Source organism: Elephas maximus, chromosome 5, assembly GCF_024166365.1.
Source record: "Elephas maximus indicus isolate mEleMax1 chromosome 5, mEleMax1 primary haplotype, whole genome shotgun sequence".
Taxonomy (NCBI): Eukaryota; Metazoa; Chordata; class Mammalia; order Proboscidea; family Elephantidae; genus Elephas; species Elephas maximus.
The window spans coordinates 26353752-26381329 of record NC_064823.1 but is presented as its reverse complement, the minus strand read 5'-3'; the positions used below and the strand labels follow the sequence as shown (position 1 = coordinate 26381329).

The window sequence follows — 27578 nt, the reverse complement described above, 5'->3', positions numbered from 1 at the left end:
AGGGGAGTGAGCCTTACCCAGTCACAGAAAGAACTATGTGAGCTTTGTTTTCTACAAATATGGAAACTGAGGAAGAGTGAGGAGAAGGACAAAGTTGGTCTCCTGGGCTTCATACCTGGGAGCTTCCACACACAGGAATGTATGCAACCAACAACCACCAAGAGGGACACACGGCCCAGTCACGGAAACCAGAAGTCAGGAACTGGCTCACGGAGGTTGCAAGGATCATGTCGGGTGACGGACAACTACCCAGAACTGATTGGTGTTAAATTTTGGGAGACTGGAATGGGCGGGACCCCAGGTGTCCTAGAGTCCATTATCAGATAAAAGTGAGATTAGAAGCCCTCTGGCTAGCTCAGCCAGTCCCAGGGGTCAGCCATTATAAGTGAGAGATTTGAACTCAGTAAAATATTTATCTGACAAAGTCTTTAAACTGAAAGGAACAGTTTAACAAAGTAGGCTGTGTTCTGGCCAGAGGAACGATGGTTCCTGAGATACCACAAAAAAAAAAAAAAAAGTGCTCTAAAGTCTCCAAGAGATTCTTGATAGAAGTGCAGCAGCAGTGTGGAGTTTACTTAGATGTTTTGTTATCTGCGCTCACTCTGCACACTGTCGGTAAGTCAACTAGTGTTGATTGAGTGCCTACTGCAAGTCCTCTGGGAATCCGGAGGCCCAAGAGGCAGGGTCACTGTCCTTCAGAGAAACCAGAGACTTTCTTATGTCCTTTCTTATCTGACTTGTTTACTTTTTTTATATTTTTTTCTTGTTCTTACAAAAAAAAAAGATTTTCACGAGGATTACATGACATACCTTTACTCAAGTAAATGTTCCTTGGACAGAAATTACTTTTTATTCATCTATTTATACCTTATGTAGTCTTTTATTTTTTTTTGGTCTTTTATAGTTCCTGCACAAAGTAGATACTAAAGAAATACTTGCTGAATTACATTGCTTTGCTCTAATCTTTTGAGGTGGAAATAATACACATCTATTGGCATGGCTGCCATAGACAGACGGTGTATGCTGAATGGTCCAAGAGACTGGTAGAAGGGGGCATCCTTTTTGTCCTTAACCAAAAAAAGCAAACCCGTTGCCTTCAAGTGGATTCAAACTGCCGATCTTTTGATTAGCTGCCGAACTCTTAACCACTGTGCCACCAGGGTTCCACAAAAAATGTTTTGTTGAGAATATACGTAGTGTATTTGTGAAGAAGGTCTCTGGTGTATCAGTGAAGAAGGATGGTATAAACATTTTGTGCTCAACTACTAACCTAAAAATTGGCGGTTCAAACCCACCTCGCGGCATCATGGAGGAAGGGCCTGGTAATCTGTTTCTGTAAAGATTATGGCCAAGAAAGCCCTATGGAGCAGTTCTACTCTGTAACGCATGCAGCCACCATGAGTCAGAACCAACTTGACAGCAATGGGTTTGATTTTCATTGTGAAGAAGTCTTTTTCATTCTAAAAATTGTGTAAAATCTTGTTTGGTTGGGATACATTCTCGGCTGGAGACTGGAATCGTACAGAGCAGTGCTTCTCAACTTTAATGTGCACATGAATCACCCAGTTTTCCTGTTAAAATGCAGATTGATTCAATTGGTCTTGGATGAGGCCTGAGATTTGGCCTTTCTAACAAGCTCCCAAGGAGCCCTGGTAGTGCAGTGGTTAAGCGCTCAGCTGCTAACTGATAGACCAGCAATTCGAACCCCCTAGCCGCTCCTTTGGAGAAAGATGTGGCAGGCTGCTTCCATAAAGAGTACAGCCTTGGAAACTCTACGGGGCAATTCTACTCTGTCCTATAGGGTTGATGGGAGTGGGAATTGATTTGACAGCAACAGGTTTTTTTGGTATTTAGAGAGAGACATGGATGAGGTGGAGATCGTAACATTCTTTTTTCTTTGAGAATTACTCGCTTTCACAGCTTTCTCTTTTCTCAACCTTCATTACATTAAAAAAAAAAAAAGGACACACGAGTTTATTTCCTTTGAGTGGTTTGTTTTTCATAAAGGCAAAAAATGGACTGGTGAACCATTTAGCAGATTGTGACAATATTTAAAATTACACCAAAGTTTCTATTTTGTTCATTTACTTGATGTAGTTTGCAAATACAGTACTAATAAATAAAGCGTTATTCCATGGGTCCTATCCCATATGTCCCTAGACATCTGATGGTTCTGAAGCTTCATCTCCAGTTCCATGCCTCTCTGCCTGGACCTTGGCAGTTTCTTTTGATAGGAGAGCATGAATGCCTGGCTGAACAGGTTTCAGCAGAGCTGCCAGACTAAAACATACTAGGAAGAAAGGTCTGGCCATCTACTTCTGAAATTACTCAAAGAAAATCCTATGGATTACAATAGTATGATCCAGTTGTGCATGGGATCACCATGAGTTGGGGGCCAACTCAATGGCAGCTAACAACAACAACAACTACCATCAAAAGGGGTTTGAGGTGACCTCCAATGCCAACCCACAAGACAAAGTCAAAATAATAATTTTAAAATAACTATAATAAAGATGACTTAATCCTTTAAATAAATGAGCTAGATAGATGTACCGGGGACATTAAACATATTAGTTAAAATGATTAAACTCTAAATTATTGTTATTTACAGAAAAGAAAAGAAAGGAAGGGGTAGTCACACAAGCATGTAGTTATCTCACTCTAGTAAAAAGAAATGTTAAAGTAACAATCTCCAAACATGTATTTCTTTTACCATCTCTATTAAACTACAAGCTTAAAGAAGCCATGTCTTTGGAGAGATGAGATGATATTCTCTAAGGTCACTGGCTCTTGATAACTAGTAGTTTAGAGAACCTCAAAGAAAGAATAGTTAACATGTTACTTTCATTTTCGTTCTCTGTGCTGCACTCTGTTCTGCCTTCCGTCTCAGTATCTCAAGTGAGCTCTTTTCAAGTCTTGGGTTCCCATCCTTTCAGGACTGAATGTTCTTACAAGCACCTGAATTTATTGTTCCAGCCTGTTCTTTACTCTTTCCTATCCTCCGCAGTCAGGACATTTATTTATTTATTTATTCAAGTTTTGGAACAATTAAGAGACTACCAAGACAAAACAGAAAAAGGAGCACTGGACTGTGGTGAGCAGTAAGATCTGAGTTGTGGTAAGATGTGGGATTTAGAAGGTGGACTAAACCATTAACTGCTTTTTTACACTGAGCAAGTCTTTGAGTCTCGGTTACCTCATCTACAAAAGGGACAATTATTCCCAGGGTTGTTTGGACATTCAATGTGACGACAGATGTGAATGCCTTTTTAAAATTACAAAAGCTTCTGTTTAAATATCTACAAATAGCAGAAGAGAGGTTCTCAAACTTGTTGCAAAATTTTACTCAACAGCCAAAGACACGTTTTGTCTTTTGCTCTTAAAATAGATAAGAGAAGAAGTTTCAGCATCACATTATTCTATCTCTATTTATCTAATCTATCAGGTAAAATAGGGCCCTATTTAAATAGAGGCTGACTAGAAATACAGATGAGGGCCAAGATGTTGGATTTTAAAAAAAATAATCACATAAACAGTTGGCAACTCTTAATACCCTTTTTGTTAGCCTTGATACATCATATTTCAGGACATCAATATTGTTCAATAAACAAAGCTGTATTAAAACTGGGTCAAAGGTGAGGGTGCTCAGGCTTTTTAGGCACTAATCTAGCAAAGGATTTAAGAGGCACGTGTTGAGATTAGAGACTAGAGGATCTGGCTCAGTTCCTGGATGTTCTGCATTATAATTTCTGGATTAAGAGATGACTGAATGACCGAGCACTTTCAAAAGGCAGACAATGCAGACAGGCCCACAGTCATTTTTAAGGAACACCAGATAGCAAATTATGATGAAATAATATAAATACATAAACGTACATTTAGGGAGATGACAAAGCACAATACACCAACCCAATATAAGAATTCAGAAACACAATTATTTCATCCTGTTACCCTCAAAGAAGTATAGTATACAGTTAGGTGTGCTTTTTCTTCTTTTAAAAAATTTTTAAAAGGGGAACACTAAGGAAAGTCTGCAGCTGGTGAGTGTTGGGGGTCAACCATATGTAGTGGTCATTACACAGGGCAGAGTTGGCCAAGAGAAAAAGATGTCTCGAAACTGCCTCTTTGTTGTCCTTGCTTTGGGGTGTGAATTCACTTACATGTACGTATGTATATACATGTGTGTGTATATACACACATATACACAAGCATGCACCCCAAAAAAGTATTTTACACAAATAACGCGTGCCCTCTGCATTTGTTTGCCAGCAGTGCTCTCCCCGCTTCCATGGCTCCCTCACAAACAATGCCATGCCAATCCTCTTCCACATGTTGCTGTAAAAAAAAAAAAAAATTAGCATAGCCGCTTACAAAAACACCTTCGGGGGAGGGTGAGGCCAGCAAACAAATGCAGGTGTGTAAAAATATATAAAATTTAGATTGTATATATAAAAGCAAAAACCCGTTGCCATTGAGCCGATTCCAACTCATAGTGACCCTATAGGACAGGGTAGAACTGCCCCATATGGTTTCCAAGGAGCAGTTGGTGGATTCAAACTGCTGACCTTTTGGATAGCAACAGAGCTCTTAACCACTGCACCTCCAGAGCTCCACTGATAAACCAAAAAACCAAACTCATTGCCATCTAGTCAATTCTGATTCATAGCGACCCTATAGGACAGAGAACTACCCTATAGGGTTTCTGAGGAATGGCTGGTAGATTCGAACTACCAATTTTTTTTGGCTAGGAGCTGTAGCTCTCAACCACTGTGCCACTGGGCCTCCCATATATGTGTGTGTATATATATAAAACACTGGTGGCATAGTGGTTAAGAGCTATGGCTGCTAACCAAAAGGTCGGTGGTTCAAATCCACCAGGCACTCCCTGGAAACCGTATGTGGGCAGTTCTGCCCTGTCCTATAGGGTTGCTATGAGTCGGAATCGACTCAACAGCAACGGGTTTGATTTGGTTATATGTAAACATATAATTTAAATTATAGACTAAATTTTGTGGCTGAAGTGTTAATATGGGTGTATGTATATACACTTACACTGTGTGAAGTTACTTTTTCTCATAATGTCTTAAAGGGTCTTAAACTTTTAGAATATTTGGGGTATCTTTTCCTATGAATCTATATATTTCTTATTAACATGAATTTTTGGATATTACTCATTTTAAAAATCTTAGAACTCTTACCTCTCAAGAATGCCACATCTGATGGAAAAATTGTAGAGCCAAATTACTAATTTCAAAAGGGATTCTATAGCTTATTGATTTTTCAGTCTTGCAGGTATGATACATAATTGCAATATGTTTCAATATTTTGGGTTATATGTCTCCGGTAAACTTTTAATTCATTTTTCTAATTCCCAATTTTCTTATTAGACTCTGTGTCTGGAGAAGACACGCTTTATTATTTCCTTTTCCAGACAACTTACCTCTGTGGTATGTTAAAGGCACTGTCAATATCACACACACAGCACAGGTCAGACTTAACCAACTGCGCATCTTAGAGAGAATCTTAACGCCCACACTTGATTGGCTGGTCAGGTGCACTAATTAAAAGGAGGGCTGAAGTAAGGAAAAGTGATTTGCCTTCAAGAGTTGATTCCATGGCTATATGTAGACTCAATAAAGCAAAGTGATAGTCTAGTTTGGCTTTTGTGGTTGGGGCAGGATTCATGCAAATTGTGGGGGCGGGAAGGTTTACACCAGAACCTATACATGTTCAGAGATTGAGATTCCATTTCACTTTTAACAACTTCCCTATTAAAAAGTCTTTACCCTTCTAGAAGGACAGATGTGGGGCATTATTTATGTACTTATCATTACAGACAAGTCTTGAGTGGAGCCACTGCTAGCCCTTTGTGTCATTTAGAATCAGAACTATGTTTACTCTCAAAGACAGGTTGTTTCTACATGACCTTAAACACTAACCTCAAAGTGGAAAACTTTAGTCATTCTCCCCCTCCCCCCCAAAAAAAAACTCTAATAAATTAACTGTTACAAAAACAAAAAACACTTAATGCAATTTAAAAACAAAAAACAAAAAACCAAACCCATTGCCGTCAAGTTGATTCCAACTCATAGCCTCCCTATAGGACAGAGTAGAACTGTCCCATAGGATTTCCAAGGAGCAGCTGGTGGATTCAAACTGCTGATTTTTTGGTCAGTAGCTGTAAATCAACATAGCTCTTAACTACTGTGCCAGTACCAAACCAAAAACCAAACCTGTTGCCATTGAGTCGATTCCGACTCATAGTGACCCTATGAGGACAGAGTAGTGCCGCCCCACAGGGTTTCCAAGGAGCGTGTGGAGGATTCGAACTGCCAACCTTTATGGCTAGCAACTGTAGCTCTTAACCGTTATGCCACCAGGGTCTCCCTGTGCAGCCTAAAACCATGGTCTGGTGGATTTAGATTAAAAATGCAATATTTTGGAATCATTAAATTGTAGAAGAATCCTAAAGAAATTGTGTCTCTGCAAATTAACTGGGCAATTAATCTCAATTAAAAATTATTAGAAATGTCCATCAATTTTGCTTCTGAAACCAAAGAGTTCTCACTTTCTTAGAAAAAGTTTCTGTGCGTTTAAGTTCCTTAACTGAAACTGAGTCTCCAATTTCTTAGGAGGGGGGGAAAAAAATTGCTGTTGAGTTGATTTCGACTTATATCGACCGTATAGTAAGAGGATATAGTAGTATCTTCCTCATTGGGTTGCTGTGAGGATAAAGCAAAGGATGTGGAAGTACTTTGTAAACAATTGAGGGTTATGCAAAGTGATAATTTTATTAACAAATAGGATCATTTCTGTGTGCATTGTGACAATCAAAGCACAGAAACTAATAATTAACAATGTCACTGCAAAATAATATTAACGTCACTGAAAAACAATAAAATTACCAAAAAATTTCAAAATGTAACATAACATATATTTTTATGAGCCCATGAAAAAGGTTGACTAACATTATTTTAAACTCTTGGAATACTGCACTTCTTAGAACTTACTGGGTGTAATATCGATTTAATTGGGCACTATCTAGAGGCCTTAAGAAATGCTTCCTCAAATAACTAAGAATACTCTTGAAGAAAATAGTAAACAGTTTATTTATTTATTTTTAGCTTCTTTTTCACCTCGTTTCAAGACCTCTGGCTCTTATGTGTTGCCTACATTATGGTCTCTAAACATAACTGTGACTTGAAACAAAAACGAACTTGTACATGAAAACTCAAAGCACTCTGTACGGGATGATTATCACAGTCAATTACAGCCGACGAAATTGTTCTTTGTAATCTTTTTCTGGCTAATTTCAGGGATGTTTTGTAGGAAGGGCTGGCTTCTTGTCAGTGCTGACTAGATGGTCATTAATTTTACCTTATGTTATTTTTACTTCATAGAAGTTGTCACCTTTGCTATTTTTTTTGTTTAATGACCCACAATCTGATAAGGATGGTTTTGTCAACATAAACACTAGATAATATTAACAAAAATTTATTAATTTGTATATAAAAGCAAATATAAATAGACCTTCTGATATTTTCTTTTTGTACCATAAGGCAGCATCTTGTGTATTCTCAGAGGCGAAGAAACTCCCTTCTAGAGACTTCTACTTTACAAGGTTGACACTATCAGAAGCTGGATACCTGTTCAGTATGATTTTAGAGGCAGTGGGCCACCTTGGCAGAAACCCTGGTGGCATAGTGGCTAAGTGCTACTGCTGCTAACCAAAGCGTCCGCATTTTGAATCCGCCAGGCGCTCCTTGGAAACTCTACGGAGCAGTTCTACTCTGTCCTATAGGGTCGCTACGAGTCAGAATTGACTCGACGGCACTGGGTTTTGGTTTGGGCCACCTTGACCTCAGTTGTTTAAAAGAGTATCCCATAATTTTCATTTTACCTAAAAGGCAAGCTTTTAAATGCAAATATTCACTGGGCCTCACCCTTGCAGAGATAATCTCAAATGTCCTTTCTAATCCCTAGATATTAATATTCTATATCTTAAATTCTCACCAAGCTATGATGTGGACTAGCTATATCAATTGTGGGGTCGAGAGCAAAATGAAAATGCAGGACCCCTCATTCGAAAACCAAGAATTTCAAGGTGGCAATCACAGAGCATTCAACCAAGCGTGGGGTCCTTCATGAAGCTGTCCCTGTGTATCACTTATACTAGAATAAGGAGAACTGAGAATCGACTATCAGAGGAAGAGGATAAAGAGGAGCTGTACACTAAATGTAGGCTGCCCCCAAAAGGAGAGGTTGAGGATGCCAAAGATAGATATCACCCCTCTCTAAATTTCTGTCTTAAGCCAGCTCCATTCCTGTCTGGAACTAGCTATTAGTGTATTTTCGTAAGATGCTAGCTGATATCAGTTTACCCTGTTTCCCATCTCAGGGGTGTTTCTATATTGAAAAGGGACACCGAAACACAATGAAGGCACCGGTGGTTCAGTGGTAGAATTCTTGCCTTCCATGCAGAAGACCAGAATTCCAGGCCAATCCACCTCGTGGGCAGCCACCACCCATCTGGCAGTGAAGCATGCAGGTTGCTGTGATGCTGAAGCAGTTTCAGTGGAACTTCCAGACTCAGGCAGACAAGGAAGAAAGGCCTGGTGATATACTTCTGAAAATAAGCCAATAAAAACCCTATGGATCACGATGGTTTGATCCACAACCAATCATAGGGATGGCACAGGAGCAGGCAGTATTTTGTTTCGTTATGCATGGGGTTGTCATGTGTTGGGCCAACTCAATAGCCACTAACAACAACAACAACTGAAATACAAAATTACTTTAAAAAAGTATTTCTGCAGGTACTATCCTAGTACTATGAGAGGTGATAGTAATATTCGGATATTTACAGGCAGAGCAGCTTCTCAGTTACCTCTCAGGCCATCTTTCTCAGGGTACCCTCCCTGTTAGTTCCTCTACTAAAATTTAATCTTGCTACTTGCAATCATTAGAGCGTTAAGCTTTTAGCTCCCCTTTAAGAAGCAGTTTTATTTTTCCATTAAAAAAAAAAAGTAATACATTTTTCTAGCACGCTTTCACAAACTTCTGAAGGTCACCAATAGAACTGACATTCATATCCGGGACCGGGGCAGGCCAAGAGATAAATGATTGCTGTCTTTTCCCAGATTGCCAGGTGTTTTAGCTAGCACTGCTGTTTCCGATCTCTGTCACCACTGTGGACAACAAATACCTCTTCAATTACAGGATCCAGTTACTTCTGAATGAATCCCAATTTTAACCTTTCAATGATATCAATGAATTTTAGTGAATGCTGTAATTTAATATGCAATCACAATGCCCATCAAGAGCTATTAACATAAATGTAATATTGAGATGTAAATCATAATACATACCTAATGGGTAAAAATGAATTTATTACTTTTCTTTAAATATATTTCTCAACAAGATAACTAAAGTGGATCAAGTACCTTTCGGTTTGTGGGTTTTACTGGTACAACTCTGTTAATTTAATCAGAAACACATTTTTATCACTGGAATAAAATGCATAATGTTACACTTGGCACTGCCTGTGGGCTTAGTATACATATGACCTGAACACAAGAGAGTAATCAAAGCCATCTCCGAGGTTTGTATGGATTGTTATGGTTTACTTTTCACTACAATGTGCTATAAATTATAACCATCTACACCCCAGTACATCTATACTTGTCACATCAAAGTAAGAGAAACCAATCCTAAACAAATTAGACCCTTTTATACCTAGTGTGCTTACACCTAATACCGAGCCCTCTCATACATAACACTTCCAAGTACATAAAGTCGCCATGAGTTGAAGCTGACTCACAGCACTTAACAACAACATCAACAATAACCGCACTGTTGCCCCTTCGTTGTGTTTGCCAGCTCTCCAGATCTGCTATTGTCTATGCTTGCATAGACTAACTTGCTCATAGTTCCTATAAAAAACAGCCATGGTGATTGTCGAAAACAAGATGTCACACTCTACAGGGCCTTCTAACTCTGAGTTCTGTTTCTGCTAGTTATTTTAGAAAATGTTCAATTGCAATCTCCTTTCGTATCTACGGCTGTGGCTATAAGGACCATGCCTCACAGGACGAGATGTAGTTATGACAACTTTCAGTTGTTGATCAAAAACACATTTGAATGTAGTTCTATATTTTTTGGCTATGTCTTTTGATTTTGGAATATATGTTCTCTGAGCACACAGCTGGAAGAAGAGGGTGTTTACCTCGATTTCTTCTGAGGGAGAAGAAACGCTAACAGACAGAAACTTGCAAAATCGCCATTTACTACAGCTGGTCACCGCTATTTGTGATATTGGCTGAAATTACTCCAACAGGCATGAGTGGCTGTTGTTAACTCAACTTTGGTTATTTGGTGATTATAAGTCTTCGTTTATTAGAGGTAGTTTCTAATAGTTCCACTCAAATGAGCTGATTTCTAATCATGATTAATCATGTTTTTATTGAATTCCTTCCAAACATTATACAGCCCCACTTTTTCTAATTATTTTTTCCTTTTCTCATGACTACAAAATACAGCAAGATCTTTCAAAATAAGAATTAAAACAGACATTTGATAAGTTAACTATATACATTCTTAAATATTTATTTTCCTTTTTTAAAGAAAAGTTTTATTTAAGAGTTCTTACAAGTGAAACTGAAAATAGAGACTTCAGAGGAATATATATGAAGCATTAAACACATATCATTTTCAAATTTGCTACAGGAAAAAATTAACAAATGAAAACCACGAACTATCCACTAACTTACTAAAATAAATTAGTTTCCACAGAATCCAGAAATTATTGCAGGGATAATGAAATGTAATCTTGGAAGTTTCTATACTTTCCCTATGAACTTGAGGTCTGCAAACTTTAAAGTCAAGTCAAAATCAAACACAGTTCAGTGAGTTCCTTAAAAAAATTGACATTGTAACGGGACCCAATGCCCAGCTGTTCTATGGTCAGATCAGTCTCTTCATCCCAAATGGAAAAATCTACAGAAACATATTGCCAGCTTACTTTTATTCCTTACCAATCAAATTCTTTACCTTAATTTTAGAAATTCAAAACAAGCAATACCTTTTATTTCAGGGAACTAATATTACCTATTTCACGTTCTTCAAATGCTTCAAAAGACTAAAATTTATGGATTTGTTAGTTTGTAGTTTTTAGTAAAATGACAAAAAGAAGGGCAGAAGTGTGGATATAGCACTTTGGGTTGTGTGTTTAGGAGTCAGCAGCCTACTTTGGGTACTGGTCTGGGCATGTGGCGGGGGGCTTTGGGACAGCAAATGTCAGGTGTCATCTCAGAAGTGGCAAGAGATACAAGAGTCTGTACACACATTCATACGAACACAGATTCACACTCAAATGGTGAAGATTTTCCCAGAAATATAACGGAGTTTATAGTCAACAAACTACCATACGGTGCAAGAAAATATCAGCAGTTTTGTTTTTCCATGTCATGGTATGTGATTCTTTTTTGACACCACCAAAAACAGAGTATCTGCTTCCCTTCCTAGGGTAGCAATTAACTTATGCAAGGATGACTTCATGTAGCTTAGCTATCAGCTGCATTTGTAATTTGCTGGAAAAATAAAACACAGCAGAATTTAGCCTAACTGACTTTTAGATACAAAACCAAAGTCTTTTTAAAATGGAATGATTTAAGCATTGGGGGTCTATAATTCTGAAATCAGTTTTCAAAGCAAATATTTGGTTCAGTTGACTATTTACCATTGAACTATAACCTGTGTGTCTATGACTTCTATTAAATGATTGTAAGCCAACAGAGGAAGAATAAATTATGTTCTTCAGAATAATCCTTCTGAAGTAAACATCTAGAAGCTCTAGATATTGTTTCAAGGTCAAATGAGTTATCTGAATGATTTTTGTAGGATATGCTTGCCTTTGACTCAGTGCAAATACCGCGTGATCTACTTTCTTCCTAGTGACAAGCTGATAGCGACTTCCTCTGACAAGTTTCAATGATTAACCAGTTACCACTATGGGTGCCTGGCTTTCCAAAGCAAGACTTGACAAGAAGGCAGGAAGGAAAAAAAAAAAAAAAAGATGAGAGAGCCCTGCTTGGTCACTAGAATCAACCACCCAATCATAGGGAAAACTAAGGAAGGCATATTAAATCTACCCTAATTTTAACCTGTGCAAATGATGTAAAATTCACTCTGATTCTTTGCTACAGTTAATTCAGGCATATCTGCTCATCTACCATACAAAAAAAAAAAAAAAATTAAGTTCTGCCCTAACAATAATGACAACAAAAACACAATCGACTTTTAAAATAAAAATTCTGATCTCTCGATAAACTGATTAGAATTCTATCAAAGCAAACAAAGTAAGATAACAGTAGACTGGGACATTTCATTTCTACCATTTTCCTCTTCATTTCAAAGAATGTGTTAGAGTTTTAAAACATTTTTTTTTTTCCCTTACTACACACAGAGTCTGGTCAATATGTTCAAGCAAGAAAATTAAAATTTGGATTGCCAGGTTCATGAAGTCAATTGAAAAAGCCTCTATATTATCTGAAGGCTGACCCGCTCTGGCGACTTGTAAGGCAGCATTTTCGTGGCATAGTATTGGCAAGGTTATGACGTTAGTCTTTACTCTTTAACATTCATACTTTACCACATAAATGTTAAATAGACCCAGGGGAAATAAACTGGGGGCAGGGGCTTCCCTTATTCTTTGACTCAGGATATTTCTCAATGATATATTTTGTTGCATCTTAAGAGATAAAAGCTGTATCTGCAAGTGATTAAAAGATGTTTTATATTCGTGGTTTCATTTCTGCTGAAATAAATGTGTAGTTTAAACCACACATAACTCATAGCAATTTAGGCCTATTACAGACTTCTAGCTTCTTTTTTTATGATAGTTACTAATTAAAACAGAGTGTTACTGCCATGCTGTGCCTGCTTCTTTGACATACAGGTTTAATGAATAAAACGTCCTGACATAAAAATGAAAACAATAATACAGACAACGCTGCAAGCTGTTATGTTTCGAGTGTGTGGTAAAGATTAAGGACAGTCATTGAAGTTAAGAGTCGAGCAGAAAAGGCACTTGTAATTTCTTTCTTTCAAGGAAGAAGGATTTTGGAAAGAAACCTGAAATAGTACTAATTTCTATATATTCTGGGCCCCTCATTCCCAGTTGCTCTCCCCACTCCAAGAACATAAAATTCATGTCATTTTTTGAAGGATAAATGATGGGACATTTTAATATAATACTGAATATAGGTTTAGATTGAAAATGGGAATTGGGACCATAATTAATTACGTTGCTGACTTTTAAAAACTTTAAAGTGAGAGACGGAGGCAAACGGGGATATTTCATAAGACTGCAGCCTTCCAAAAGTTCATGGATTAAAACTTTGGTAAAATGACAGGGTCTTTTTGACATTTGATTAATCCCAGATGCAAAATGAGTGTGAGGAATTAATACCCTTTTGGTGTTTTCACTTTCTGAACCCACTGTAATAAGAGACTGACATAAAATCAAACCAAGTATAAACACAGCCCTCAGCTAGGGTTACGGCCTTATTATCACTCTTAATAAACAATGATAACAAATACCGACGCCCTCAGTACACTCTGCTCTATACGCCTGTTCCCATCCATCCATCACATCTTTCAGGATAATAAAACAATTCAATTCCATCAAATCCTCAGCAACCGCTCCCTCGGGAAGGATGTTTTATCTCTACTTCTGTGGGCCCAGGGAGGATTTTACTTCTTTGAAGGGGGCGGAGAATGGAGCGGGTCCTATTTATTTCCATTGACTACTCCCCTGGTTCTCACAAGCTCGCAGGGACCGGGTGGGAGGAGAAGAGGAGGAGGTGCGGAGATTCTCTTCTTCCGAAAAGAAAAAGGGTTCAGGAAGCGAGGCCGGAGGAGGAGGGGTGGAGGGGGGAAGAGAGGGTAGAGTATTTGCGGAGATGAGCAGCCAAATGAGAAAATAAATCCTTCGTCGTGATTTTTTTTTAGTGGAATCGAAAAATGAGAAGTAAACAAATTCACTAACCCAACAAAGTTGCTAAAAAGAACTCAGTTAAAAAAAAAAAAAAATCAAAGCCAGAGACTTTAGCTCGGGTTCATTTCCCGCTCAAGGTCTTGGTTTCAGGGAACTACTAATGCCCACAGCAGGAGATGGACAGCGCCCCGAAGGGGGCCGGGAGGGGAACCGCGACTTGGCCGGGGGCAAGGCTCAGCTCCAGCGCAGTAGTGCCTGCGGCAAACTCTAGGGGCCTCGGCCACCAGCGCTGAGCCGGGGCGGTGGATTTCGGGGACCTCTCCTGCTTCGGCCTCAGGCAGGAGTGCGACTGGGAGGGAAGAGAAGGGCACATAATAAAACGAAACCGCACCCCAAATTTAGCAGTTTTGCGACGTGACCCAAGAGAACAGCCGGGACATAGGAATACTCGTTCGCAGTCCTGATAGTCGGGGCCGCTCGGACTCTCAGCTCAGGACCGAAGGTTGGCGCGGATTAGACTAACCCGGACCCGCGCTTAGACGAGGCGAGGGCAGGATTCGCTGTCGCCCAGGCTGGGGCGGCGGGAGGGGACGTCCTCTGGATGGCTGCTCTGCTCTCCAGGCAGTGTGAGCCGTCTCGGGCCACTCTGCTCAACCCGAGGAAGTTTCTCTAAAGATGCTCGCCTACCGCGCATTGGACAAATGAGAAGCCAGAGCGGTGGGGGGTCGGCCAGGCGAGGCTGACCAAGAATCCAGTTCCTGGCGCTGAGCGCGGCGCCTGGAGCCCGAGCTTTGTACCCCACACGCAGACGCCCCCAGCTAGACCCTAGTCCCTAAGACTTTTCTCTAGAGGTGGGCAGAGGACTTGAAACCGGAGAGAGAGCAGCAGCTGTCCCCGCAGGCGGGCAAAGTAAATGTCCAGACCAAGTAGAGGAAAAAGGCTCTGCGGTTCCCCAGACTTCGCCCGCACACCCGGGCGCCGGGTTCCCAGTTCCCCTGGCTAGCGCAAGTCTCTCTACCTCCTTTGAACACTGCTCGGCGCCGCCTGGCCACGAAGCCAGCCTGAGACGTCAAGGAGACCTGCTGGACGCCCCTCAAACCTTCCGCGCCAACCGATCTGACGCCCTCGCCCCGCGATGACCAAGAACCTCGCTGGGCCCCTATCAGTTAGGAGACAGGCGCCTGAGCCCCCCATACCAGATAAGCCCTCGGGCGTGAACGTCCCTTGCCCCAGGTTTCCGGGTGGCGGGCTCCGGCTTCAGGGCGTCGTGGGTTTGCTTTCCTCTCAACGCTACTTACCTTGACAAAATCTTTTTTCCCCCCGGGGGGAAGAGGAAAAAATCCCTCCCCGAGGTGTGGTGCGCAAAACAGTCCACGTCCCCGGCTCCAGCCAAGATGTTAAGCACTAATATCCAGGAACTGAGGGGATTGGGGGGAGTGGGCGGAGGCAAATAAAAGCGAAAAATGAAATCGGCCGAAGTGTCCCAACTTTGCGGTAGGTGCTGCAAACTTCAAAGGCGGGCGAGGGCTGGCGGCGCGCGGCCGGGAAGTTGCTGGTAAGTGGAGTGGAAAGAAGCGCGGGCCAGGGGTATCCCGGGGCAGAGGGGAAAGTGTCCAGAGGTCGTTTTAAAAGGCTAGGAGCGCGCAAGGGACCGGGCAGCAAGAGGATGCTGCTGCGGGAGTGGAGCGGTGCGGGCTCTGCAGGCGGCTGCTCGGGGCGCGGGGCTGGAGCGCGGCGGGGAGAGCCGGGCGCACACGGCGGCGGCGGCGGCGGGTAAGCGGATCGGTTCGCTCCGCTCTCTCGCGGCTCCGAGCGGGGAGTGAGTGTTCGCTCCGGAGTGTCACTGCTGAAGCCCCAAGCCTCTCCCCCTCCCATCCTCAACCCCTCCCGCCCTGCCACTGCCCGCGGGTCCCCTCCCTCCTCTGCCCGCTGCTTTCCCCCTCCTTCTCTCCTTCCCGCTGCGCGCCAGAGCGCGCGCGCGCGCGCACACACACACACACACGCACATACACACACCTCCACCCACCCACCCCTCTTCTGGCCACCCAGCGATCCCCAAGCAGGACCCTAGCCGGCGGCATTGCGGGGGACATACTGCTGTCCTTACCTCCCACCACTCGTAGAAAAGAAGCGGGAGGTCCACAGAGACCTCAGAAAAACCGCAAAACCCAGGGAGATGTGCAGGCGGGACCATCGCCCTGTCAGGGGGAGGGGATACACAATAGATGGGGGTCTCCCTGGGGTGATTGGGGGGCGGACTGGGGAGACGTCTTTAAATCCAGAAGGTTGGAGGTTGGAGACGGAAAGCAGAGTGTGCAAACTGCATTCATGTCCCACTCTTGACCGAACGCCTGTCTACCACTGCCTTTACTGGGGAGCGCTTCCCCCTCAGCGAACGCGAAGTCTCCTCCGGTTTGAAACTCAGCAGCTGTTTTAACAATTGAAAAGTGGCCCTACAGGACCAGGGAGAAACGGAACAGTGTGTGTGAAGCCATTAAGGCTCGCTAGGTAATTATGATAAGAAGTTACCTAATTAGCAACGTGGCCTGAGCTTTGGAAAACGGAAAAAACAAAACAAAACAAAAAACAAACAAACAAAAAAACCTAGAGTTTTAGTGATCTCATTTTCGGCAACGGTGAACCTAGTTTTCAGCAAATCTGGTTTTTAGACACTCGAGATTACTGTGTACATGAACTAGTTCTAAGAATGTACAGATTTTTTAAGGTAAAATGTCAATATTGAAAGCATGAAGACTACTATCCCTACAGTGACATGAAGATAAATGAGATAAAAACCAACCTCACCCAGATCATATTAAGAACTACGGTCTTTTTGTTAAATACCTTGTTACAGACAGTAGTCAGATGGATCTCCTGGTGTTTTGTGGCCCCTAGATAAGACTACTACCAAAAAAAAAATCGAAGTAGGTGGATTTATAAAACAGGTTATACTACAAAAAATTGTATTGTAAAAATTACACTTTTTCAATGCAAAAAAGGACTTTTGAGGTCACTATCCAAGCTTATTTTTGCATATGAGGCATGGAGGTGGAAAAAAAGGATTGCCTAGATCTCAGCTCAGAAGTACCAGGGTGGCAAACAGCACTGGACGACTAGCTGAAAGGTTGGTCATTCCAACGCTCTGAGAGGCCTCAGAACACAGGCCTGGTGATCTGCTTCCTAATGGTCACAGTCTTGAAAACTTTGTGGCGCAGTTCTGCTCTGCACACAAAGGGTTGTGTGAGTTGGAATCAACTTTATGGCAGTTAACAACAGATCTCAGTTCAGAAGATGTGAAGACGTAACTCCTACACTGCAGGGATGTGACCCAGAGCAGATCATTCATTCACAAGCATTTATTGCATGCCTACTGTGTACCAGGTATGTCTTACCAGAACATGTTGCCTTCAAGTCGATTTCGACTCATGGCGACCCAATGGTTCCTGCCTTTAAGGACCTCACAGCCTTGTGGGGAGACCGACACATAAATGAAAATGTAATTAGTGTAGATGTTTGTAGCTGATCCTGTGGGAACATGGGTGGCGGAGCATCTAACTCCCCTTCAGAAGGTCCCCTAGGTAGAGATTTTAGTATAGCCTTCTGAAGGATAAAGACAAGGGTGGAAGAGAGAAGGGTGCTCCAGAAACAGAGAGAAGCAAGTGAAAAGGTCAGGGAGGTGTCAAAGTACTCAGCGGGTCCTTGGAATTGGGAGAAGTTAGGCGTGGCTGAATTGCAGGTGAGGCAAGCAAGGCCAGGCCCCACCAGGATCTGCAGGCCCAAAGAGCCAGAACTTTCCTGAAGGGGGTGGGCGGTTGGGGAACTGTTAAGGGTTTTGTGCAAGGACAGAATTTAATAATTTTAAGTATCCTTAGCTATGTTTTAGAAAGCTACCTCTGGTATCACTATGGAAGACAAATAGGAGAGAGAGAACACTGAGGAGGTTATTTCCGGAGAAAAAATTTAGGTCTGAACTAAAGCAGCGGCAGTGCCAGTTGGGAGGTTGGGACAGCTTTAGAGATATTTAGGAAATAAAGTAGGACTTGGTGATTGATTGGATATGGAGGGTAGTGAAGAAGGGGAGTAGTCTAGACTGACTCCCAGGTTTCTGGCTGAGCCAACAGGGCAGGTGGTGGTGCTATTAGCCAAGAGAAACAACACACAGAGAGGAGCAGTTTTAGGCGGAATGTGATGAGTTCTATTTTAAAGTTGTTGAGTTAGGGGTGCCTGTGGGACAGCTGATTGCGACGCCTCATAGGCAGCTGAGGGAGAGCTCCTAAGAGAGAGGACCCAGACTGGAGGGGTACAGCAGCAGCCATCAGCATGCAGGTATGTCTTGAAGTCAGAGAGGGGAGGAAGACAGCCAGGAAGAGATCAAGATGACTTAGGATGGAATATGGCAGGACCTCGATGTTCTAGGGCTGGATAGAGAAAGAGGAGCCTGCAAAAGAAAGGAAGACCAATGAGGGAGGAGGAGAATAAGGAGAGAGCAGGGTTCATGAAACAAAGGGAGGAGGGGACTGGTGATGGGGAGGTGGGGGGGTGGGGGGGCGTGGGGACGTGGCATATAGATCAGGACAACAAAACTGAGGAGCAACAGCTATTCTTTCCAAAACCCCTCGGTTACCTTGGCCTAAGCAATTGTGTAGGTTGTATGTGTGCCAAGTATCCAAGTAACAGCAGGTAGAGGAGGTAGGATTGCCGGGACGGGGAATGCAAGCTCGTTTATCTAGCAGTTTGGGGGTGAGAGAGACTTAGAGTCGGTGGAGAGGGAAGGCTAAAGATGTAGCAGAGAAGTCCATTGAGCTCTCTGAGGGCCAGTTCCCTCCTCAGTACCATTGTGAGTGATAGTAGCTTTCCCATGGATCTCTAAGGGTTGGTGGAGAGTCCAAATATACCAGTGATTGGGGTAGTGCTTTAAAATTGTCTCTGGGAAGAAACTGAGCCCCAAAGACATTAAAGTGACTTGTCGTTAATTCAGCCCATTAATGATAGGCCTGAATCTATGAGAAAAGTTCTATAAGAACTCTGCGAAGGATATTTCTGTGAAAATTCCTAAAAATATCCCTGTTTTGAACGTTAGGCTTTGCATATCTTACCTATCTACTCAAAACAAGCCATTGGTAAAACCAACGGCATAGTATATATATTTATATACGTAAATACCTTCAATGTGTTTTGAAAGAATTGAGTAATATGCCGTAGTAGAACATGTATTTTATAGTCAGACAGACTTGTATTTAATTCTAGACTCTGACAATTATTTGCTGTGGGACAAGTAAGTTAACTTCACTGAGCTCCAGTTTGGTTTCAGATATAAAAATAGAACCAATTATAGCTGCCTTACAGATGTTCTGTGAGGATTAAGTAGTATCATGTATTCAAGTGCTTGGCAGGCATTTGCTTCTGTGTATCTGAATTTACTTTTAAACCATGAAATTAATAAATATTCAGTCAATTGTAAAAAAAAAAAATGAAAAATCCAAAATTCTAAAATTAACAGTGTGATTTAAGTTTGCTTATGAGAATTTTCTTCTAATTCAAGCCTATGTCCTAAGGCAACAGTTTTCACAGTGTGGTCTGTGGACCCTGGCGGTTCCTGAGACTCTTTCAGGGGAGCTCTGCAAAGTCAAAACTATTTTCATATTAATTCTAAAGCATTGTTTGCCTTTTTTTGTTTGTTTGTTTTTAGCTGTGTTGACATTTGCACTCATGGTACAAAAGCAATGGCGGGTAAAACTGCTGGCACCTTGGCGTGAATCAAGGCCGTAACACCAAACTGTGCTAGCAGTCACTGTAGTCTTCACTGCCACGAATGTTAGTTTCACTGTCATGGACTGAATTATGTTCCCCCCAAAATGTGTGTATCAATTTGGCTGGGCTATGTTTTCCTGTATTGTGTGGTTGTCCTCTATTTTGTGATTGTAATTTTATGTTAAAAAGGATTAAGGTGGGATTATAACACCCTTACTAAGGCCACATCACTGATCCAATGTAAAAGGAGTTTCCCTGGGGTGTGGCCTGCACCACCTTTTATCTAACAGGAGATAAAAGACAAGGGAAGCAAGCAGAGAGTTGGAGACCTCATACCACCAAGAAAGCAGTGCCAGGAGCAGAGTGTGTCCTTTAGACCTGTGGTTCCTGCAGAGAGAAGCGCCTACGCCAAGGGAAGATTGATGACAGGGACCTTCCTCCAGAGCCGACAGAGAGAGCCTTCCCCTGAAGCTGATGTCCTGAATTTGGACTCGTAGCCTACTAGACTGTGAGAGAATAAAGTTCTCTTTGTTAAAGCCATCCACTTGTGGTATTTCTGTTACAGCAGCACTAGATGACTAAGACATTCACTTAAGAATGTCCTTGATGAGGCATTAAAATGTATTCATTTTATTCAGTTTCAACCCTTGCTATGCCTTTTTAATATTCTGTGTGCTTAAGTGGGAAGGACACACACAGCACTTCTGCTGTATACCAAAGTATAGTGTTTGCCTGGAATTAAAACACTTACGTAATTGATTGAGTTGTGAGTTAACCTAGCTGCATTCTTCATGGAACATATTTTTCTTGAGAGAACAACTGACAGGCAGACTGGTCATATGGACTTGAAGATTTGGCAGATGCTGTTTTTCAAAGGAAGCCCTGGTGGTGCAGTGGTTAAGAGCTTGGCTGCTAAAGTTGCTCCTTGGAAACCTTATGGGGCAGTTCTCCTCTGTCCTATAGGGCTGCTATGAGTCTGAATTGACTGGAGTGCAAGGGGTTTTGGTTTGGCTTTTCAAAGGGAATGAAGTGAACCTATCAATTCAAGGTGAACAATCCACAGTATTTGTTTCCAATGAAAAATCTGAGTTTTTATGTAAAAATTAGAATTTAGGAAACTTGTATCAACTACTATGAACAGATTCCCAATACTCAAAGTTTTTTTTCTAATATGGTTGTAATCATATTAATGAGTGTGTTTTTTGATATTGTACAATGAAATATATCAACATTTGGAAGATCTACATAACTCAGTGAACAAATATTTACCAAGTGACCAAGGCATGCTGTTATGAAATTCATATATGACTTAAAGAAATAGAAGATAGACCGATGGGTTTTAATGTAACAGAATGTGAAAAGTTCACTGATATGGTTTTATATTCCACATTGCAATTATAAGCTTTAAGAAACTACCACTTGTCAAGTTTTAGTGTAGCATCAAAGAAGAAAATCCAGAATTATTTGATGTTATTTAAATATGTCTTTTTCCCCCAACTACATACCTGTGTGAAAAGGGATTTTCTTCATTTACTTAAAACAAAACAACATATTGCAATAGAGTAAATACAGAAGCAATGTGAGAATCCAGCTGTTTTCTATTAAGCCAGATAGTATAGAGATTTGCAAAAATGTAATATGATACTTTTCTCACTAAATTATTTTAATTGGAAAATACAGTTCTGATAGAAAACTGTTAACATGTAGTAGGTTTACTATTATTATTTTAAAATGAATTAATAAATAAATGTTTTAAAATTTTCTCACTTTTAATTCCATATATGGTGAATACTGATAGATGTAACTCACATAAACAAAAGCTCCTTGGAGTCCTTAATAATTTTAATAATGTAAAGGAGTCCTTGGAACCACTATCTTGTAGACTAGGTCCAATCATGAAAACAGATTGATAGATCACCAAAGCCTTACCATAATATCCTACCAACAGATTGGCCATCACCCAAGTTATATTTATACATTAGATTGCTCATTTCCAACACGTGTAAATAAGCCCTTCTATACGTGTACTTTTCTGGTTGTACTTCTTCCAAGACAGACTTGTTCATTCTTTTGGCAGTCCCTGATATCTTCAATATTCTTACCCAACACTATAGTTCAAAAGCACAACCAGAATGTTGCTTAGAAGCAAGGATGGCAAGACTACGTCTCACATACTTTGGACATGTTATCAGGAGGGATCAGTCCCTGGAGAAAGACATCATGCTTGGTAAAAGTTGAGGGTCAGTGAAGAAGAAGAAGACCCTCGATGAGGTGGATTGACACAGTTGCTGCAACGATGGGCTCAAGCATAACAACGATTATGAGGATGGCGCAGGACGGGGCAGTGTTTCGTTCTGTTGTACGTAGGGTCGCTATGAATTGGAACCGACTTGATGGCACCTAACAGCAACAACAACATACATGTACTTAATTATGTAGAGTGTTAGAGTTAACACCTCTACACTGGTGCCTGGGACAGAAAAAGCCTGGTATAAACTATCATACAAATCCTGAAGTTTTGGTAAAACAGTATAATTCCCCTAAACATACCATAAAAACAGCACTGGGCATTCTTTGCCTGTTGATTCCCTACCTGACACTATCCATGGCAGGGCTTGTTATACAACTCTTGAAGTAGTTCTCTAAAGTCCCTTTGAAATTAATGATTACCTCTAACTGGATGACTCTTGAACACTTAACCAATGGAAAGTTGAAGCATTAAGCCTTATTCATCTTTCTTTGTTGTTGTGTTCTGTCAAGTGGATTCTGACTCATAGTGACCCTACAGGGCAGAGTAGAACTGCCTCATAGGGTTTCCTAGGCTGTACTCTTTAAGGAAGCAGCAGTATGCCAGGTCTCTTCTCCCATGGAACTGCTGGTCGGTTCGAACTGACAACCTTTCAGTTAGTAGCCGAGCACTTAACCATTGTCCCACTAAGACTCCTTTCATCCTTCTTAAGGGTATTTATTCACTTAATAACTATTTCTTGAACATCTACTATATGCCAGCTACAATAATAACTGCTGGGGATAAAAGAATATATACCGCTCTTGTGGGGTGCCTCCAGGCACTTATTGGTGGAGCTACAGAGCTTTGGAACACTTGTCCCAGCAGGCAGATATGGTGTGAGGCCCGAGGGCCCAGAGGTGAAGGAACACAGGAAGCTGAGCTGCCTCAGTCTCAAAAGGTTTGGCCATGATCTTTGGGGTTTCAGAGGGTGAAGCCATGGCCTCTGGTGTTTCTAAGGGTGGAGTTGACACTCAGACGGACTAGGATAGTGGTGCGCCTAAAGATGAGGGAGCAGAGTTGCTGTCCCAGTGGAGTCTGGTGGAGATTTGGGCAATTACCATGTGACACAGTAAGAGAAAGTAGCCCTGGTTTGCCTGCCAACCAAAAGGTTGGTGGTTCAGATCTACCCAGTGGCTCCTCGGGAGTAAGACCTGGCAATCTGCTTCCATGAAGATTACAGCCGAGAAAAACCTATGGGGCAGTTCTACTCTGTCACATGGAATTGCTGTGAGTTGAAATCAACTTGGTGATAACCTCACAACAACAACATTGTAAGAGAATAGGAGGGTCCATGGGAGGAGTGGGAGTGGGGCATCAGGGAAGGCTTCTTGGAGAAAGTCACGTCTAAGTAAAGGCCCAAAGGAAGGATTAGTCGTCTTGGGTTAAGAGTTGGGAGTATAGAGTAAATGAGGGTTTGAGAAAAGAAGGAACAGCATAGAATAAGACACAGTCAAGGAATGTTACAAAATAAATCATTAGTGTAGACAATTACCTTAATTTTAAAGGTGTAAACACCCACTAAAAACCCACTCCTGTCAAATTGATTCCAACTCATAGAGACCCCATAGGACAGAGTAGAGCTGCCCCGTAAAGTTTCCAAGGAGTACCTGGTGGATTCGAACTGCTGACCTCTTGGTTAGCAGCCATAGCACTTAATCCCTACACCACCAGGTTTTCCAAAAGGGTAGATAGGATCAACATATTTTTGTTGAGTTTTAGTTTGTTCGAGAAGTAAAACGGGGTATTTAAAAATCATTATAATACATTTAAATGCATTTAATTTAAATCAGATTGGCTTTATAATATTACAAAAGAATCCTTGGACTAAAAAGATCAACATTTTTATTAAAAAGCCCAAACTCAATTTTTCATGGATTTCCAAAGATTAATTTAGTACATTGAAGATTTAAATTTTTTTTTTTTTTACTCAGTTCAAGGCACTTAGCTCAGTGCTGGGATACAAAGAAATCTGGAGCACATAGTACTTGCCCAGGGAAAATCTGCAAGATGAGTTCAGACACATTTTCTTTCTTTCCTTTAGACATCCAATAAATATATATTGTCTTATTGCCTGCCATGCTCTTAGGATGCATAATTAAGATGAGTGTCACCCCTGCCGGCAGAGAGAGTACAGCATGATAATGACCAGTTGGTTAGCTTTCCAATATTGCTCCAAATAACAGCCCCCAAGTGATAATTGCCACGGGGACAGTAAGAATTATAGGATGTAATTTATTCATCACTGGGCTAGATGAGGAAGTTTTCAGAAAGTCCTTTAAGCATGGTAAAGGTTTCAACTGGTGAAAAAGAGACCGTGAGCACCAAAACTGAGAAAATGGCATTGGGAAAGGTTCAGAGGAGAAACGTTTAGGAGACCATGAATGGAACAGCGTGGCTTGGGTGGATTTTGCTAATGGTATTAATAGAAGAAAAAATTTGATACATAGGTTGGGCAGATTGGAGAAACCTTGTTAGAAGAAGAGTTTTGGGCTTTATCTTCTTGGCAATGGATAAATCCTTACCTAGCTAAAAAAAAAAAAAAAAAACAAGCACCATTTGCCACATTTAAGAAGAACACTGCTCGTTTGTGAAAGAGATATTCTTTTGATAGTGATTTATGGTTTTTTCTTACATAAAATTCCACATTTGTTTCCCTTTGAAGTATATCTATCTGTCCACTTATTGCATTTTCTGTGACCATTTTTAATAATTTAATCAATTATATGATGGAAAAGCCAACACTTTTTTTTTCATGTTATCTTACAAACAGTACAATCCAAAAAACATTTCCTGAGAGCCTCGTATGTTCTAGGAGAAGGAATTCACTGATGACATTGAGCCTTAGCCTGCAATATCTATTCTCTGGTCCAGGCTGTTTGACCAAATCAGCATTGTTGCTGTTTCCAGCACCCTGTGTCATATCAATTATATAGCAATGACAATACAAGCCTAAGCTAGTAGCAAAGCTGTGAAGGTAATGAAGCTGTGTGCACACAAAAATAGAGAGATGAGAAAAACACTGGGCCAGTATAAGTATAAAATGGCTGAAATTGGGATGGGATGCATTCTTAGATATAACCAGGAAGCCAAGATTATGTGATTGATATATTCCTATAATTTAGGTTCATTTAATAATAATTCCTTTGTTTTCGACATCCCATGACTTGTTTAGGCACAGCTAAAGAAGAAAACTCTTTCCTGTGAGTAATTTGTCCCCAGTTCCTGATATTTATGGCCCATGATATCATACTGCTTAAGGCCACACAGACACAAAATCCGTTTATTTGAAAAATGTTGTGAAGCTGAACGGCATGAGATACAGTGGGGAAAAGACAGGCTTTTGAGTCAGAGGCCTTGGGTATAATTCCTTCACTGCCATGGATAGTTACTTAATCTCTCTGAGGCTCTATTTTCTCATCTGTAACATGGGGTTAGAAAAATTTCCCTGATAGAATTATTGTCAGGATATCTATTTTCAGGATGGAAATTTCCTGGTATGTAATAAAAACAAACAAACAAAAAACCTATTGCCGTTGAGTGGATTCCAACTCATAGTGACCCTATAGGACAGAGTAGAACTGGCCCATAGGATTTCCAAGGACCGGCTGGTGGATTCAAACTTCTGACCTTTTGGTTAGCAGTGGAGCTCTTAACCACTACACCACCAGGGCTCCTGGAACATTAAAAAAACAAAAAAAACCATTGCCTTAGAGTCGATTCTGACTCATAGCCACCCTATAGGACAGAGTAGAAGTGCCCCATAGGATTTCCAAAGAACCCCTGGTGGATTTGAACTGTCGACGTTTTAGTTAGCAGATGTAGCACTTAACCACTACACCACTAGACGCTAAATAATTGTCAGTTCTTTTTTCGTGGATTCAGTTTACCTTAATGAACAGAACATTTGCCACTACTTAATCAGAAAAACTTTTGTAAGTGAAAAAGGAAATATGTCTATGGAATGGACTTATTCAGACGCTGCTCATTAGGGTGATCCAACTAATTAACCTCAGCTTTGACAAAACCTACCAAATCTAACACTCTTTCTCTTACAAATTTTATCTAATTTATTCCTTAAAACAGAGCCCTGGTAGCACAGTGGCTAAGAGCTTGGCTGCTAATCAAAAGGTCGGCAGTTCAAATCTACCACTGCTCCTTGGAAACCTATGGGACAGTTCTACTCTGTCCTATAAGATCTCTGTGAGTTGGAATCCACTGGATGGCAATGGGTTAGCCGCTCCTTGGAAACCCTATGGGGCAGTTATGCTCTGTTCTATAGAGTTGCTATGAGTCAGAATCGATTTGGCAACATCAGATTTGGTTTTTGGTTTATTCCTTAAAACATCTGGTGAAAAGGTGTAATTCTACATATTTCACAGATGAGTAAACTGAGGTTTAGGGAAGGCTTAAGCTAATTGGAATTAGCCTCATTTTGACTGACTTCAAAGCATGTGTCCTTCACTAACTTGTCAGGCTGCCAGATATGTGATTTACATACAACCTCTCTATCAACAATTTTTGCAGGATTATTTTTCTTTTTGTACACTTTCATGGTAACAGGCATTTTTTTTAGAAAAGAGATTTGACCACGGAATTTGATTTGATGGCTCTTTCTGGGTACCCTATAAGAGTAAATTTAACCTCATGTACTGTTTTCTCTACAGTGTGTCTGTTCATCAATCCTAGCCACAAACCTCTCAGGTCACAAGTCTAGAAGATTAAACCAGAGGGAGGTGAAATCGTCAAACTGTTTTAGCAGCTTGAGTCTTCTTCTTTTTTTTTTTGACCTAAAAACCATTTAAGCTCTGTCATACAGACACAGTATGTGTCCTTCCTTAGAGATTTAATAAACTAGCTTGTCTGAAAAGCAGTGCAGGTAGAAAACGAACACAAGTTTAAATTTTTTGACATGTACAGTTCATAAAAAATAGGCATGTAATTATATACACTTTTGATTCAACTGGTTTGCATTACAAGAAATTTGCTAAACCCAGAGCTTAGTTGCTTAAAAAAAAAGAAAAGTCATCCTCACATTAACCTTTCCATTGTTTAATCTCTGTTTTTTTATTAAATGGTTTTACGTGCCTGCTACTGTTACTATTCACCAGAAAAGCGATCTCTAATGGATAATATTATTATGCCCATTTAAGAGATGAGGCTACTGAGGCTGTCAGAACTTGTCATATTTCTTGTTAAGAAGAAATTTCACCCCAGGCAGTGTTCTTAATGATCACATCCTCCTCCCCAGCTTTTGGAATGGATTCAAGGTTGTTGTTAGTTGTTCTCAAGTCTGCTGAGACTCGTGGTGACCTTATGGATAACAGAATGAAATATTGTCTGGTCCTGCACCATCTTCATGACCGTTGTTGTGTTTGAGTGTCACAGTAAGTCCCTTAAAAATGTGAGAAATGAACTAAAGAATTAAATGTTAAGCCAACTCATGTCCTATCAATTTCGCTTTTTAACTATCTCCTAGTAGTTCAGCATACAAAGCATTTTACCTTTGAGAAAATAAAATCCTTTTTTTTTTTTAATAGGATA

At 40.9% G+C, this 27578-nt stretch overlaps 1 protein-coding gene across 4 annotated transcripts in view; it reads right to left on the bottom strand.

Moving 5' to 3' along the window:
• Positions 1–16121, bottom strand: part of NDNF (neuron derived neurotrophic factor) — a 43165-nt gene extending 27044 nt beyond the window's left edge. For 3 of the 4 annotated variants that reach the window (XM_049885407.1, XM_049885408.1, XM_049885406.1), the window contains exon 1: positions 15295–15834. The gene's annotated coding sequence lies outside the window, so the exon portion shown is untranslated. Of the gene's footprint in view, positions 1–15294; positions 15835–16103 lie in introns of those variants that run through there. The other variant, XM_049885409.1, reaches the window with a different exon arrangement.
• Positions 16122–27578: the final 11457 nt, after the last annotated feature.